Genomic DNA, 7,145 nt, shown 5'->3' with positions numbered 1-7,145 from the left:
GAGTTGCTGAGAAAGTAGCCATTTGTTCATCTATAACTCCATATTTTTTATCAGAAAAGCTTAGCAGTGTGTGCAATTTTGAAGATGCTATCCTATTATACACTGGCGGTGAATTATGCTGATGAATTTATGCTGTATCATCCCACCCCCTGATTGTGTGATAATGCAGTCCTTTGACAGATTCTTCTTCTTTGAAATTTGTCACATCCAAAACAAGCTCTTCATGTTTTTTAACAAATAGAGACTCTCCATTCTGTTAAGATAATCGGAAACATAAAAATGGAGGAGAAAATAGTAATCAGGCATTTAAAAAAATTAAGCTAGCATAATTGGTATTCCACATGTTGTTCCACAAAAAGATCTTGATGTGTTTCCTGACTTTTATTTGAAACGCAAATTGTAGACATTGGAGAAGGAAAGGGTGCATCAAATAATTTCTGTGCTTGCTTTCAGAGCAAAGCCACTCTGAGATAGCCCGAGTGCTTTGAACCACCTAGCTTTAATGTTTCTACCCCTGAATCCTTAATCAAATAGATTGCCTCATCAGAAAGATTTTTTTGAGCACTTGCTTAAAATTTAATTTTCCTTTAACAAAGCAAACTCCCACAATTTCCCAAAATATGTTTCATGCTCTGCATGGTACTTAAACCTTTGATAAGAACCACATTATTTCTTTTTCTTTTTAATGTTGCTATATATTTTTTTCCTTCTCTTCTTTGTCCTTCTTTCTCCTGTTCTCTGTCTCTTTCTCATTATCTCTTACTTCTATAATCTCTTAACTCTTTTTGTATATACCCATATTCTAAACCAAATCTCCTCAAACAAACATAACACCTATGTTTTCCATTTTTATATACAATATTGATTTAAACATGCTCTACTTCTTATAACAGCTTAAACATTTTTTTAAACCTAGAATTAAGGAAATAATTTCATTCATGATGACATTCTGAGGGCCAGAAGAAATTTGGGTATCACCCCTTAGGATTACCTTTTTAAACACTACCTGTATCTGAATTTCTCCTAAAATAACAGTGGAAAAGATTCGTTGGAAAGTAACCCTTCTTGGTTATGATTCAGAAAACAAAATGTAAATTGTCCAGAGAACATTTTTGTTGTTTTATACTAAGCAGAAAGTAAATGTCAATATTTATTGTTGCTTTAAGAAAGCAATTGTATTTTTAAAATATTCATTTTTAAAAGTTTATTTATTTATTTTTGAGAAAGAGGGAGAAAGAGAAAGAGGTAGAGGTACACACACACACGCACACACACACACACACACACACACACACACAGATTGAGAGAGAGAGAGAGAGAGAGAGAGAGAGAGAGAGAGAGAATCTCAAGCGGACTCTATACTCAGCATAAAGCCCAATGAAGGTCTTGATCTCAGGAACTGTGAGATCATGACCTGAGCCAAAATCAAGAGTCAGAGGCTTAACCAATTGAGCCACCCAGGTCCCTCTAAGGAATTCTGTTTTGGAATTTTCATGCTAATTAATGGATCTAATCTAATCTAACATAAGCATGTTTCATTGTATTAGAAACTCTCTGCAAACATTTTATTTCAGTTATAATGCACCATTAATTTTGGGTACATAATTTAAGATTTTTAATATAAATAATGGGAAATGTAAAACTTTTTTTTCAGCTTGTTGAAACAAATTTGATCAATAAAATTGCATGATATTTAAAGTGTACATTATGGTAATTTGGTATCCATATACATTATGAAAGGATTCCCATGATCTGGTTAATTAACTTATCTGTCACGTCACCTATCTTTTCTTTCTTTTTCCTGAAAACATTTATGTTCTGCTCTCTTAGCAAATGTCAATGATGTAATGTTATCAACTACAGTCACCATGCTTTACAGTAGATCTTTAGATCTCATTCATCTTGTAGCTGAAAGTTTGTATCCTTTTACCAACTTCTATTTCTCTTATCACCCTCCCCAGCCTGACAACCACTTTCTACTCTCTGTTTCTATGAGTTTCACTTTTTTTTTAATTCCATATATAATACCATGCAGTATTTATCTTTCTCTGGTTTATTTCACTTCATGTAATGTCCTTAGGATTCATCCGTTGTCACAAATGGTAGAATATCCTTCTTCCTCATGACTGAATAATATTCCATTGTGTGTGTGTGTGTGTGTGTGTGTGTGTGTGTGTGTATTCACATCGTTTTTATCGATTATTCCATTAATGGACATTTAGCTTATTTCTATTTCTTGGCTTTTGCAAATATGATGAGATAAACATGAGAGTACTGATATCTTTCTGATACTCTGTTTTCATTCCCTTTGTATATATGCCCAGAAGTGGGATTACTGGATCATACAGTAGGTTATTTTAATTTTTGGGTAAACTTCCATACTATTTTCCATACTGGCTGCACCAATTTACATCCATCTTCACACAATATAAAATATTTCACTTATTTTAAATTCAGTTTTAGAATAATCAGAAAAAAGCTCACAGAATTAAAATGTATTCATGGATTTTTTTTAATTAAATTTTTTTTTTGTATTTATTTTGAGAGAGAGAGAGAGAAAACAGGGGAGAGGCAGAAAGTGAGAGGGAGAGAGAGAATCCCAAGCAGCCTCCCCACATCAGCACAGAGTTTGATGCAGGGCTCAAACTCACAAACAGTGAGAACATGACCTGAGTTGAAAACAAGAGTTGAATGTTTACCCGACAGCCACCCAGGTGCCCCAAAATATATTCATGATTTTCAGGTTCTTGCCATTTCTTCAAAATTTAGGTTAACTCATCATGACCCAAATCTGAAACCCTGGGACCTGTCATTGCTAAAGAAAGAACCACGGAGAACTTCACTTGCTACTTTCCCCAGAGTACATCGTTGGAGCAGTTATCAGAGAAGAAAGTGTTTCCCTTTTGGAGCTCTTCTTGCTTTACCATTGGATCTGCAACTCAAGGAGGACAGATGGGCAGCCTTTCTTATTTCTAACAGGGTAGAGAGTGCTTAGTATAATTCAAACCGTATTGTGTAAAATGAATAAAAATACTAGGTTATTTGTTTGGATTGTAATTTTACAAACTCTGAATGAGAGGTTCTACTTAATGTCAAAGAGAATAAAGTTCTTAAATCTTGTGAGATATGTCCTCTCAGAATCATGTCAGACTAAATTGAATGTAGTGCATTTCCTAAATTGGTTGCAGTTCAAATACTAATGCATTGTCTATAGACTTCTCAAAAACATTTCAATTCATGACTATAAAGGAGTATAAGTACAAATATAGACATATAGGGAGATACTGATTAATGCAAAGCAAAACAGCAAATAATTGAATCAATCTGTGTTTTTCTTTATTAGTTCTATGCTGTATTAACTGAGGGATTTTGTGCTTTGACAACTATCAGAAAATGCAAGTACATAAGCAATTAAACAGATTCTTTTAATGTTGATTCCACTATATATGTGGAAGCAAAATTACAGCTGAATAATATAAAGTCAATGTAGGATAAAGAGAAATAAATTTTAATCGGTCTTCTAAATGTTATAAATATCTTAAATATAATTTAATCATCCTACACAGTGGATAATAATACCAGTATCTCCTTCTGTCTCACTATTATTCCACCAATCTCCATATATTTCATGTCATTATAACTTTTATTTACTTCTGTTCATATAGAGAACATGTTGAAGACCTGAAATTCGGTGGATGTCTATACACAAATGTTCAGAGGAGAAGAGTCATGTTAGCAATGTGTGATGAAAAACAAACAAAAAGATAAAGAACCACAGAAGTGACCCCTGTGTGTGTTGTGCTTGATGACCCCTGTGCTTGCCACATTTATTTAAAAGCTATTCCAGGGGCGCCTGGGTGGCTTGGTCGGTTAAGCGTCCGACTTCCGCTCACCTCATGATCTCACGGTGTGTGAGTTCCAGCCCGGCATCAGGCTCTGTGCTGACAGCTCAGAGCCTGGAGCCTGTTTCAGATTCTGTGTCTCCCTCTCTCTCTGCTCCTCTCCTGTTCATGCTCTGTTTCCCTCTGTCTCAAAAATAAATAAATGTTAAAAAAATTTTAAAAAGCTATTCCAATACTTAATAATAAGGTTTGGGATCTTACACCACTCACAAAAATTAAAATGAAAGAGATTAAACACTTAAATGTAATACCTGAAACTATAAAACTCCTAAAAGAAAATATAAGAAAAAACCTTCTTGCCATGGTTCTTGGTAATGATTTTTTTTTAATCACACCTACAGTAAAAGCAACAAAAGCCAAAATAAAACAAGTGGGACTAAAACAAAAGCTTCTACACAGCAAAGAAATCATCAATGAAGTAAAAAGACAGCCTATGCAATGGGATAAATGTTTGTAAGCCGTATATCGATAAGGGGTTAATATCAAAAATATATCAAAAAGGCATACAACTCAATATCATAAAACAAAACAAAACAAACAAGAAAAAACAAACAAATAATCTACTTAAAACATGAGCAAATGACCTGAACAGACATTTTCCTGAAGATATAGAAATGTCCAGTAGGTACATGAAAAGCTCAATATCACTAGTCATTAGAGAAATGCAAGTTAAAACCAATGAGCTATCACCTCGTGTATGTTGGAATGGCCATTATCAAAAAGACAAAGAAATAAAAGTGCTGGCATGCATGTGGAGAAAAGGGACACTTTGTGACTGTTGAGGGGATTGTAAATTGGTGCAGCCACTATGGAAAACAGTATGGATGTTCCTCAAAAAATTAAAAATATAACTACCATATGTTCCAGCAATTCTACTTCTGGGAATGGATCCAAAGGAAATGAAAACACTAAATCAAAAAGATATTTGCACCCTCAAGTCCATAGCAGAATTATTTACAAAAACCAAGATATGAAAACAACCCAAGTGCCTGCTGATAGATGAATGCGTAAAGAAGCTATGGTGTATGTGTATGTAATGGAACATTATTCAGACACTAAAAAAAAATGAAAAAAACCCTATGATTTTCAACAACACAGATAGACCTTGAAGATATTATGCTAAGTGAAATAAGTCAGATAGAGGAAGACAAATTCTGTATGACCTCACTTATATGTAGAATCAAAGAAAGAAAGAAAAAGAAGAAAGGAGGGAAGGAAGGAAGGAAGGAAGGAAGGAAGGAAGACGGGAAGGAAGGAAGGAAGGAAGGAAGGAAGGAAGGAAGGAAGGAAGGAAGGAAGAAACAGTAGAGAAAGCAGAGGTAGGGAGTGGCAGGGAAGAGGAATTGGAGGGAAGGAGTTAAAAACACAAATTTCCATTTTAAGACAAATAAATACTAGGAATTTAATGTACAATCTGATGCCTATAGTTAACACTGCTCTATAATATATAGGGAAGTAATTAAGAGAGTAAATCCTAAGAGCTCTCATCACGATAAATTGTTTTTTTCTTTTTTTTTTTTCCATTGTATCTATACAAGATGATGGATATTAACTAAACCTGTTGTTGTAATAATTTCATAGTATATGTAAGTCATACTATATTGTATACCTTAAACATACAGTAATATATGTCAATTTCTCAATAAAACTAGAAAATAATTAAGTCTTGGCCAGCCAATGGTTTTCAAAATACCACCAGATGCATCCATCTAATCGTCTTTACCTTTTAAGACTTCATTCTTAGGTTTGATATTTTTGGAAGTTTATTAATGGAGTGCATTTGAAGACTCCAGAAAGACACTTGAGAGACACTTGAGAGACTGTCAGTGGAAAAGAGTCAAGAACATCAATGCTTAACTGCACAACCATGCATATTTCTGTCCCTCTTTATGGAAATGTAGTCCATTGAGGGAAGGAGTTGGGTTTCATCCATGCTAAATGTTTCAGTGTTTTCATGGCAATCACCTGGAACATAAAAGCTACTTTGTATTATTTGGTGAGGCCAAGAAGGAAGGAAGGGAGGGAGGGAGGGAAGGAGGGAGGGAGGAAGGAAGGAAGGAAGGAAGGAAGGAAGGAAGGAAGGAAGGAAGGAAGGGTGAGTGAAGGAGGAAGAAAGAGGACTGAAAGTGGTCAAGAGTACTACCTAGTTAAGTCCATTTTCTTTTCATAATTGTAAAATACAACCTTTTAAATAAAATTAAAAGAATACCCACCAGGTAAGAAAATTCCCAAAGTATAATTTATAGCCTTACTTTTCACACACAGTTTTCCTAAGTCTTTAACTTAATCTTGAGTTTAAAGTTCTTTCAAATTTCCCCATGACTCCACTGCTTGATTGAAATATGGAGACAAAATTCGATTGACTTTTCCCTTCCCTTCCAACAGATGTATTTTAATTCTACATGAGTTAAGATCCTGATGGCACACAGGCACACATTGCCTAACCTGATGCAGGTAGTTGTTACAGCCTGCAGTAAAAATAATTTTTTTGTATGTTATCTAGTGCCTGTCTTCAAGTGACTGGCTAACTTCAACTTTTTCCATTAGACTCCTAGAAACCCAATATATCCTTTAATGGAAACCTTCTCAAAGTTACTTAATTTTATCTGCCACTTTGTTTATAGAAATACTCGGAGTAAATAATTCACATGAGAATAATAAAGTGATAATTTCTTTTCCTTTTATTCCACATTAATTGTAGAGATAGAGAATTAACTGGAAGAGAAAATTCAAGATATATGGGCCACCATAGTTCACACGACACTTGGGCTCAGTTTTTCATCAAGCAAACAAACATCTCTGCGTTTGTCAGAGAAAAATTGTGTCATAACATCAGATGATATTTCTAATCTTATTCAGTTATCCAATAGCTGCTGTTATTGGTAAACAGAGAAACTTAGAAAAAGGACAAGATTGTACCACATCTATTCAAAACCAATCTAACCAAAGTAAGTGAGACCGTTGTAACCTACTGAGGAATTGTAAAAATTACAAATAATAATGTGATGTTTTCCCTGAGGGAGAAATTTCTAAGGCATTGTTCCTATATTTAAGTCATTTACAATGCAGTTGGAATGATAGCGGTCACACACACACACACACACACACACACACACACACACACACATTTGTCACATTGATATAGCTTTCCAGGCTCATGAGTATTATCATCTTACACTTAGGATGCAGAAAAAGGATGTCTGCAAATGAAGATTCTTTTTATCCAGAGTCTATGAATTTAAG

This window comes from Herpailurus yagouaroundi, unplaced genomic scaffold, assembly GCF_014898765.1.
Source record: "Herpailurus yagouaroundi ecotype Mexico unplaced genomic scaffold, PumYag 28, whole genome shotgun sequence".
In the NCBI taxonomy this organism is placed as follows: domain Eukaryota; kingdom Metazoa; phylum Chordata; class Mammalia; order Carnivora; family Felidae; genus Herpailurus; species Herpailurus yagouaroundi.
This window is presented reverse-complemented; position numbering follows the sequence as displayed.